The sequence below is a fragment of the Gossypium hirsutum genome, chromosome D02 (genome assembly GCF_007990345.1).
Source record: "Gossypium hirsutum isolate 1008001.06 chromosome D02, Gossypium_hirsutum_v2.1, whole genome shotgun sequence".
NCBI lineage: Eukaryota > Viridiplantae > Streptophyta > Magnoliopsida > Malvales > Malvaceae > Gossypium > Gossypium hirsutum.
In genome coordinates, this window is record NC_053438.1 from 27303832 (window position 1) to 27314806 (window position 10975).

Below are 10975 nucleotides of genomic sequence, written 5' to 3' on the forward strand. Positions count from 1 at the left end.
TATGATTTTTCGGTAACCACCGACGATGCCCCATGTAAGAGAATTTCTTCCCATTGTACAACCATTGCGAACATGTTTGTGCAGCACAACAAGGACACGCATAACGACCCTTGGTACTCCAATCGGATAAAATGGCATAAGCGGGAAAGTCATTAATGGTCCACATCAAAGCTGCACGTAAATTAAAGTTCTCCTTTCTCAGCACATCATATGTCTCGACACCACCCCATATTGTTTTAACTCTTCAATAAGTGGCTGTAAATAAATGTCGATATCATTCCGGGCCATTTCTCTCCAGAGATAATCATAGATAAGATAAGGGAAGATTGCTTCATGCAAATCCACGGAGGCAGATTGTAAGGAACAAGCACTACTGGCCAAGTACTGTACGCAGTGCTCATGATCTTGAAAGGATTAAATCCATCAGATGCTAGCCCAAGCCTCACACTCCTAGGATCGCTTGCAAAGCTTGGAAATTTATTGTCAAATGATTTCCAAGCTAAAGAATCTGCCAGATGCCTTAAACATCCATCATCGGTTCGTCCATCTTGGTGCCACGTCATAGACTCCGCTGTCTTCGACGACATGAAAAGCCTTTGAAGCCTTGGTATAAGGGGAAAATACCGCAAAATCTTGACTGGCTTCTTCCTCAACTGCGCATCATTTTCATCGTCGTTCCCATCTTTTGTGTTTTTATTTATCCAACGGGATTGGCCGCATACATGACAGCACTGTTGGTTTTTCCTATCGCCCCAATACAACATGCAGTCATTTGGGCAACTATGGATTTTGTTGTACCCAAGGCCTAAATCTTTTATCATTTTCTTCATATCTTTGCATGACTGAGGGATTTTTGCAAACGGAAACATTTTTTTCAAAAACTCTAACAGCATTGTCAACGAGTTCCCGGTCCACCCTCCCAAACATTTTAACTGAAAAGGACGAACACAGAAGGACATTTTTGAAAATTTTGATCCCTCATACAGTTCTTCGTTCATGTCATTAAGTAGAGCGTAGAACTTCACCGCTTCTCCATTCGACTCTTCATGAGGTACACTACTTTCCGGTTCGGTAAAAGCAGTTCCACCAATATTATAATCATCAGATGCCACAAAATCCGCTGGGAATGACTGCACACGATGATTGTGCATATTAAATGCATCCCGCAACATACCTTCCATGTCATGCCCTCTATCAGACTGATGGTAAGCAGTACCAGGATAAGATATATCCATCGTTGAAGAGGAAGTACTAGGCGGGCATTCTCCATGAAATAACCATTGTTTATAACCCCAAACAAACCCATCAACAATTAGATGCTCGTATACAACCTCACGATAATGTCAGTTTATGTTGACACAATTCTTACAGGGGCAAAGAATCATGTTCTCTTGGCTTGCGTATTGAAATGCAAAATTTAGAAACATCTGTACTCCATTTCGATAACCGTTGCTTACCCTTGACAAATTCATCCAAGACCGGTCCATTTCTTAATTCTTGACGTCTGATTTTCGCTAAAAATTACAACATTCAGTTCTTCACATATAAGTATAAATGAGTTATGTAAGTTATGATATGTAAGTTGTTCACTTTTTTATGTAAGTTGTATTTTATGTAAGCTATTTATTATGTAAACTACGTAAATTGTGTAGAATGCAAGCTATGTAAGTTGTATTTTATGTAAGTTATTTATTATGTAAGCTAAGTAAGTTGAGTATTATGTAAGCTATGTATTATGTTAGTTATGTAAGTTATGTATTATGTATGTTATGTAAGTTCTGTAGAATGTAAGTTATCTTAATATTATATAAGTTATCTTAATTTTATGTAGGTTATACAAGTTATGTATTGTATCAATTTTTAAAAATATAAGATAAATTAAATAAATATATTTATTTTATGTAAGTTAAAATAAATTTTATCTTAATATTATAATACATAAACTCACCATAACCTCACCATTCCAGCCTTACATATTAAACATTTAAGTTCTTTAAGTAATGCAAGTTATAAATTTCAAAAATATATATATTAATAAGTTAAATTAAAATTTTAAAATATATTTAAAATATATAAATCATATTTTAAAATATATATATTTTTAAATTTAAAAAAATATATTAATAAGTTATGTAATTTGTGTAAACACAATTGGTAATTCATTGACATTCAATAAATTAATCGATCAATTTATTGTATGAAATTGATTATTAAACATTAACATTCAATCAGTTAATCGCATCTAACGTCGATAGTTTATTAATTTAGAAGTGAAATTGATAACTCAGTTACATACTTTGCCAAAATCAATAAATTTTTCACGTTAAACCGAATAAACTAATCGCCCATAATTTATTCAAATACTCTTTACATAAGTCCTTTAAGAATTGGGATAATCCGAAATTTAGTAAACTCTGATGATTGTTTTTGTTTGGGTAAACAGTTTGTCGACACATATCAAATCATAATTTAAACATCGCAATTATGTAATCAGGTAGCTGCAAAGTTATAAGTAAACAGATGCATATAGGTTGAAAACCAAAAACCTTAATTAAAACTCCCTTTTAAAACTAAAAATAATAAGTAATCTATTAAGCTAAAATATATCCAAGTCAGAAATTTAAACATTTGGATGTGTTTTTGTAAGAAAAGTATGTAGTGAAACGTAGGAATAAATACCTCAAATTTCCTCAAAGTTGCATAAACTTCTGCAAAAAATAACAAAACACAACTAACTTAGTACCAAAAAAACAGGAAAGAAGTAAACAGAAGATTATTTAAGTACATTTAGATTCAAATCAATGTAACAATCTTAATTATCACAACAATCAACTTAATATGAATTGATAAAGTAACAATCAACTTAATATAAATTAAATCAAAATCTTAAATTGATAAACTAACTTAGTACCAAAAAATAGGAAAAAATACAACAAAAGTAAGCAGAAGATTATTTAACTACATTTATATTCAAATCAATGTATCAATTTTAATTATCACAACAATCAACTTAATAATAATTGATAAAGTAACAATCAACTTAATATAAATTAAATCAAAAACTTAAATTAAACAAATATGGTAAAGTAACAAGGCATTGCCAATCAATCTATGTGTAAAACAAGCACAAAAAAGAAAATAAATTATACACAGGAAGCACAGTTACAGGAATTTTACAGAGAAAATAATCGAATTTCATTTGAAGCCATTAAATATTCCAGAGAAAAAGGAATTTTACAGAGGTTTAAAATTTAACATATGAATATTTCTTCAAACCTAACCAAATCACGCGAGAGAATTCACATTTTCTTCTAATTTAAACCTAAAAAAAATAATGTTAACTGACTATTTGTTTCAGTAATGGACCCATCAAGAATACATAATGCAAATGAATACAAGAAATACTCCATTTCCCCTGAAATGGATGCTCGAAAAACTCCATCGACAAGGAAATTAAAGAAATTAAATTGGATGCTTGCAGAATATTTTCTGCAAATAGAAACTCCCAAGATAAAATTCTTTTAACTCAGGCTTTCTATCCATATATAACCATTGAAAGAATTAACAGAATTGATTTCATGGTAAATACCAGCGAAATAAACAAATAATTCACACCATAGTTACATATATAATCGAAACCCTAAAAACCCAATATTTCTTCCCACAACCGAAAAAATCAGCAATGCAGGTTATCAATCTCTCTACGACTGAACAACTTCATAAAACCAAATAAACCTATATAACTCGAAGCCTAAAGACGCAAAAACAATAACTGGAAGCAACGGGTAAAACCTTACCCAAAAAACTGAATGTCCTCGACGCTGTCTTTGGAGTAAATGTTGCGAAGCCTCCAAATGAAATGATCCGGGTAAGGTAACCGATGAAATGATGAATCGAATGAACAATACCAATGCAGGGGATTACGGATTAGAAAAAAAGTTTAAGAGGATTTGGGGATTTCGATGGAGGGCAAAGAATTTTTCAGGAATTAGGGGCTGGGTACGGGAAAGGAAGGGGGAAAACTGCTAACCTAAGCAAAACGACGTCGTCTTTGTTAAGAATTTTTAAGTCTCCGAAATGAAACGGCGATGTTCAGGGGAATTTCTAATATGCTATTGCGGCGATTTTAGCCAAAACGCCGCTAAATCTAATATATTGCGGCGATTCTGAGAAAAACGCCACTCAAAATTTAATATCAATTAAGAAAACGATGCCGCTTTTGTTCAATTTTTGATAAATTTTTGCGGCGTTTTTTAATCATACCTTCTACGGCATTTTCGATAGAAACGCCACTAAAAACAAATTCCCTCTAACCAAATGGCGCTGTTTTCTATAATTTCTAGAACATTGTTGCGGCATTTTTGCTGCAAACGCCACTACTCTTAAAAATTTTCAATTACTTAATAATTTTATAAAATTTACATTTGATACATTAATATGCCATTATTTTTAATTGTTAAATTTTTACAAATTGAAATATTGTTCGATTTTAAATTTGAATTATGATGGAAGGCATTTTATCTGCTATTAAAAATTAATTTAATTTCGGTATCTTAAAATTTATATAATTCTATTATTTAGCAAATTTAAATTTTAAATAATTCTATTAAAATTTAATACTTAAAATTTCAGTATCTAAATCCTATAAACCATCATAACCCTTATATCCTACAAAACCATATACAGTAGACGTACGACCCTAGATCACATACCCTAAACATTAAACCGTAGACCCCTAAACCCTAGGCCCCAACCCTTAAACCGTAAACCACAAATTAACTATAATGCCTAAACCCTTAACCCATATCCCCTAAACATATTGAATCGTAAAACATTAACTATAAACCCCTAAACCCCTAACCCCTAACCCCTAACCCCTAACCCCTAACCCTAACCCTTAAACCATAATCCATAAGCCTCTAACCCATATCCCTTAAACCTTGAATCGTAGAACATAAATATATAAACTATAAACCCCTAAATCCAAAACTTATAAATCATAAACCCTTAACTCGTAACCCTTAACCCATATCCCCTAAACATATTAAATCATAAAACATTAACTATAAACCCCTAAGCCCCTAACCCCAGCCCTTAACCCTTAACCCCTACACCCTTAACCCTTAACCCCAATCCTTAAACCATATCCATAAACCCCTAACCTATATCCCTTAAACCCTAAATTAAAGAACATATATAAATTATAAACCCTAAACCCTGATTCATAGCATATATATATAAACTATAAAGTGTAAACCCCATCCATTAAAAAATAAACAATAAACATAACCCCTAAACCGATAATGCCTCTAAAGCTCAAAAACAAAAGACTAAAACTTTTTGCGGCGTTTTAAAAAAAAGCGCCAGTATTGGTTGACTATTTCGGCGTTTCTATAAAAGCGCCACCAATTTTGAGAAGATGAACAAGAAAATGGCGTCATCTCACTTAACTCTTTTGCGGCGCTTTCTGAGAAAACGCCACTAATTCCTGACTATTGCGGTGTTTATTAATAAGCGCCACTAAAGTCTCTAAAAGCTATATAAAAACGACATCGTTTCCTTAACAGTTTATGGCGTTTTTAAACGAGCGCCACTAAAGGCCCTAAATGCTAAATAATAAACGACATCGTTTGCTTAATAGTTTTGCGGCGCTTTAACACACAATTTTGTGGCGTTTCTATGAAAGCGCCACCAATGTCGCAAAAGCTCAACAAGCAAACGGTGTCGTTTAGCTTAACTCCTTTGCGGCGCTTCTCAGAAATCGCCGCTAATTCCTATATTTTGCGGCGTTTTTAGACAAGCGCCACTAAAGTCTCTAAAACCTAAATTAAAAATGACATCGTTCTCTTAACAGTTTTGCATCACTTGTGATAAAGCGCGACTAAAGCTTCGCTAATACGGCGTTTTCTGAAAATCGCCACTAACGTCTCGAAAAGATAAATGAAAAACGGCAACGATTTCTTAACAATTTTGCGGCGCTTATGATAAAGCGCCGCTAATTCTTGACTATAACGGCATTTTTAAGTAAGCGCCACTAAAGTCCCCAAAACCTAAACTGAAAACGGCAGCGTTTTCTTAATAGTTTTTGAGGCATTTATGACCAAACGCCGGTAATTCTTGCATATTGCGGTGTTTCTAAGAAAGGGCAACAAATGTTTAAAAGCTTAACAGGAAAACGACATCGTTGAACTGAACTTATTTGCGGCACTTTCTAGAAGCGCCGTTAATTCCTGTCTTCTACGGCGTTTTTTTAAAAGCGCCGCTATTGATGACATTTTGCGGCGTTTATTTTAGTTCACCACTAATGCTATATTTTTTGTGGCGATTTTTGATTAAATGCCGGTATAAACGCGGCTAATAACCGGTTTTGGTGTAGTGATCATATCATATAATCATTTAAGCGTTTCTTTGTCACATGAATTCAATTATATTCTTTCCTCACTTCCAATCATGACCCTTAATTATAATTTCATTTCAATTTGATTCAGTTCCATAATTTAATATTTACTATACAAGAAAATTTAAATACAATATATTTAATTTATTCAATAATTCACATAACAACAACCAAATCAATTACTTTATTGTGCGAACTTACATGACTGATTTGCAGTAACAGTTTAGAGTATCTCAATCAGTGATCGACGTTGTATCAATTCATTATTTCAATTTTCATATACACACATCAATATAATCCAAAATTATGTAATTAGGTTCATATAATATCTTTAAAAATGTACTAAAATTAAATCGAATGAACTTACCAGACTAACTGCATCTATAATGAAAGTTCAAAGACTATTCAGTAATTTTTTCTTTTTCTTGGTTATCAGCTTGTCCTTGATCTAAATAATAATTTCACTCAATTATCAATTTCCAGCAACATAATTAACTATTTTATGCAATTTACTCCCTAAGCTCAAAACTTGCAATTTAACCAATTTTAATCAAATTTAAGTTGCAGCCAAACTATATACTACCCCATTTCAGGATATACTTGCTGTTATTTCCCATCAAGTCCTTATAATTTAATCACTTTAACATTTTAGTCCTTTAACCTTAAAATTACTAAAAATCACTTTACCAAATATTCTTATTTAACAACCAAACTCAATGATGTATCATAAAATTATAAAAATGTTCATAACTTATCAATGGCATAATCCAAAACATTTGAAAATTTTACAAATTAGTCCTTAGGTTAGCTAAATTGAGCTAAAACGAGCTCAGAAACACAAAAATTACTAAAAACGGGCAATGTTTACCTATCAAACGAGGAACCCTAAGATTGGCCGAAAGTTGACTCCTCTCCTCCCATGGCTATTCGATTTTTGAAAGAAGAAAATTAAAAAGATGATAGTTATTTTAGCTTTTATTTTATTTACTTTATATTTAATTATCAAATTACCATTTTACCATTTTAATTCCATTCAATTTTAACAATTTCAAGCCCATTACCTTCCACAATCATCACTTATGGTATATTTACCATTCAAGGAGGGTTTAATTGCACAATTGGTCCTTCTATTGTTTTAATTTATTAGTTAATTAAACTTTATTTCAATTTAACCCTAAGCTAATTGGACTAAATGAATAAATAACCAAAACGTTAGTGGATTAATCATATCCACCACCGCTTGGACTTTTTGACTAGTGTTAAATTACCATTTTGGTCCCTTTACTATTTTAAATCTAGAACAATTAACTTTTACCTTTTTTACAGTTTAATCCTTTTATCGTAATTAAGCAATAAATTATCAAAATTACCGGACCAAACTTCAATTCACATGTAATACGACTCTGTAAATATTTAATAAAAATATTTATGACCTTAAATTACGGAAATGAGGTCCGAATACCTCGTTTTCAATAACCACTTAACTTTTGAATCAAACTATTTATACTAACTTTTAAATCAATTAGTTAAAATTCCTTAAATAAAAATTCAATATAAAAATTGTTATTGACTCGTATAATTTAAATACTAATTATACGAACTCACCCGTCGAATTTGTGGTCACGAAACCACCGTTTCGACACTATTGAAAGATGGGTTGTTACATCAATTGTATCGATACCTTTGTAAAGTATCGGTACTCTAACACCTCTCACCTGTCTCGATCGTCGGGTTTGAGTTCTTGAATGCTACAGTCAATACCAGAATAGTTACAGCTTTTAATAATCAATTTATACCATAAAACAAGCATTCATAATCATAACATTTCATAAATATGTTATACGATGTTTTTCGGAACTTGATCGAGCTTACGAAATCTGATTTGCTAAACCGAATATGAGATAGGACTAGATTGTAAAGTTTTCAAAGTTTCCAATACAAGTATCGATATTTTTGAAAAGGTACCAATACTATTTTTAACTTTGATGTTTGAAAAACTGATTGAAAATCTTTTGTAAAAACAAAACAAAGATCAATGGTATCGATACCTTTGTAAAATATCGGTACTCTGATATAAGTATCGATACTTAAATCCGGTATCGATACCATTTTGGAACTCGATATTTGAAAAATTGATTGGAAAATACTAAGTATCGATACCTTCACCTATGGTATCAATACCTTTATGCCAAATATGTCAAAACCTTCCATTTTGGTCCATTTTCATGCCCAAACTTTCACAACTCAAATATTGTATAATACACCTCAAAACCTGCATCAAAACCATACTAAAACATACCAATTCATCTACCAAAACATAGCATCAAACTAGTTTCCAATAAACTAAACTAATGCACCTCAATTTGATACTCAAATCATTTCCAACTACTTGATCAATTCCTACCAAATCAACTACGCATATTACCATTGTATACCATCATGACCTCATACTAATTTAAATATATCTTTTGGAATCCATTCAAAATCATAACCTTTTACCAAGTCAAACACATATACAGATTTGTATACTTAACCATTACCAAGCCAATACCAAGCATCATTCATAGTGCAAATTTTATTATCATCCGAAGTAAACCCTAATAAGTTAACACCTATGTACATGCCACATAACCAAGTTAAAATGATTAAAAGTTAATCGAGTGATAAGCTAGATAGTGAGAGCTTCACGATGATTTGACTGACACATTTTGCAAATCTGACAACTATAGACATAGAAAACAACGATAAGCATTGATTGATTTGTAAATTCATATTAAAAGAACTTAACTTACCTTAACATTTCAATATTTCAATAATAAAAACACATAGGCATAAGTATGATAATCCATGGCATCATGATATGATCATAGACTCAACTTGTTTACATATGCATTCATACCAACGTATACCGTTTACCATTAAACCTTCATTCATTTTACAAAAATGAAAACTAATTTCATGATCAATCCTTCTATCCATTTCATTTTCGTTTATCTAACATTTTTTTATTTGGGCTGTTCACACAAGCTTCAGAGATTTCACAACATGTGTTGAATCTCGAGCCATCAACAAAGAGGTAATTTGATGCTGCTCATACAAGTTTTAGAGAATCCATAACATGTGCTGGATCTTAAGCCATTGATAAAGAATGATTCGATTTTGCTCACATAAGCTTCAGAGAATCCGCAACACATGCTGGATCTCAAGCCATCAATAGTTAAATTCCTAATCAAACACCCAATTCCTTTTTGGACACTAATGACATACCATTTATACTTTAAACATTTACTAGTTCATATGACATTCTTATTGTATTTGCTCTATTTCAATTTTTGTATCATCATTACATAAACATTCCATCCAATATATAAACAATTCATATTTATTTGTTATCTCGTAACTATTCGTAATTGTTCTATATCTTATACTTTTTTATTTAGCCCATTCAATATCAAAAGTTACTATTTTCGCACCAATTCAATCAACAAGAAAATTGATATAATACAAACACAAAAAAAATTAATATAGTAAGTTCCATATGAGCTTACCTGGCAAAAACAACAACAAACAATGTGTTAGGGACTAATCTGTAATTTTTTCTTTTCTGTGATTATCCTTTGATTGGTTCAAATCCCGCTGTATACGATAATTCATTTGAATTTATCAATTCAAATTATTTTATAGCATCCTATCAAATGTATATAACATATCAATTTCATGTTTCGAATGTTTCCTAAAATTTTGTATTTTATTCAATTTAATCCCTAAAAGTGAAATTACTATAACTTCCAAATTTGAGTCTCGATTTCAAAACTGATTTCAATTAAATCCTTCTAAGGTTCTCTACTAGCCATAATTACAGAATTTTCATGTTAGTTTTGAAATATTTACACTTTTGTCCCTATTTTTAAAAACTAACAATTAAACTTTACAAACTAGTCCTTTTTCATTTTTAAGCTTAGAATCTAAAAATTTAGTACCAAAAGCTTCAAGAAATCAACAATGACAACTTTTGAAAACTTTAATAGTCTTGTAAAATAGTACACGGGTCAGCTAAATCAAGTTCCCGAGATCTCAAAAATATAAAATTATAAGAAATGGGCTTAAAATCACTTACCAATTGAAGGATTAAAGTTTGGAAGCTTTGAAACCCTATTTTCCCTTGTTTTTATGGTGAAAAAGATGAAGGTAAGAAAAATGTTTTGAATTTTCTTTTTAATATGCATTTTATACTTGTTTAAAATGAATAAACTTAATTAATTTAGTTTAAACCTTAATTAACTTAATACTAATCATCATTAAGCAAATATAAGTGGAAGATGGCATCATCTACCACTATTTACTAATAGAAATTGGCCCAATTTCTTAATTGGTCCTTCAACTATTTAAAAATCTATAGCGATAAACTTTTACTACTTTTACAATTTACTCATTGTACCTTAATTAACTATCCAATTGACAAAATTCAAGGACCAAACTTTAATTAAACTGTATCCTAACCTTGTAAATATTAAAATAATAATATTTACTGACTCAATCACAAAAAATGGGGTTCCAAAAATAGTATTTTCGACACCA